This window comes from Epinephelus moara, chromosome 13 (assembly GCF_006386435.1).
Source record: "Epinephelus moara isolate mb chromosome 13, YSFRI_EMoa_1.0, whole genome shotgun sequence".
NCBI classification, from domain to species: Eukaryota; Metazoa; Chordata; class Actinopteri; order Perciformes; family Serranidae; genus Epinephelus; species Epinephelus moara.
The window spans coordinates 21,590,489-21,591,383 of NC_065518.1; positions in this window are offsets into that span (position 1 = coordinate 21,590,489).

An 895-nucleotide genomic window follows, 5' to 3' on the forward strand; every position below is an offset into this window, starting at 1 on the left:
TTCACCCCGTAGCTCCATGACGGTCAACATCCATTAGCACGAATGGACAGAGGAGTTTCTATGCCTAATTTGTTGGAACCAAAAGCAAGTATTGTTTTATATATCCATGTGGTACTAGAGGAGAGTTCTCACAACCCAGTCGCCAGAGTAAAATGTTGGCATTCCTGCAAACATATATAGATATGTTTCACTTGTACATTTCATATGTATGTTATCAACATTTTTAAAGTGATGCAGTTCAGATAGGAGCATAAGGAGGAGGATGTGATGGCGGATGGTGTGAGACCTTTGGGTATTTTTTTGACAAGAGTTCCTGACATTTCCAGCTGTGTTTGTAGCGAACAAAACATGATCTTTACCTACCCTGACCAAGTGTTTTTTGTGTCTAAACCTAATCTTAACTGCTATATGTAGGCAACTGGACTTGCTTGAGTTTCTTGAAGACGTTTCGTCTTGCATCCGAGAGACTTCGTCAGTTCTACAAACTGGTGCGGAGTCACAGGCTTTAAATTCTGTCTGGGTGTGAACCCTTACAGAGGCATTGAGATCGCTGACCCACTCATCGGTGAAGATTCTCAGTCATCCAGGTTATGGTAATCATAAATGCTATATCGTAGCCAACTGAACTTTCTTGAGTTTCTTGAAGACATTTGCCTCTCATCCAAGAAGCTTCTTCAGTTCCGTAGAACTAAAGAAGCTTCTTGGATGAGAGGCGAAATGTCTTCAAGAAACTCAAGAAAGTTCAGTTGCCTACGATATAGCACTAAGATTACCATGACCTGGATGACTGAGAATCTTCACCGACACATCTAAACCTAACCACACAGTGTTATCACAACACAAAACTGAAAATTGAAGCGTAAAGTTTCTGCAACATACGAAACGTACAAATGTG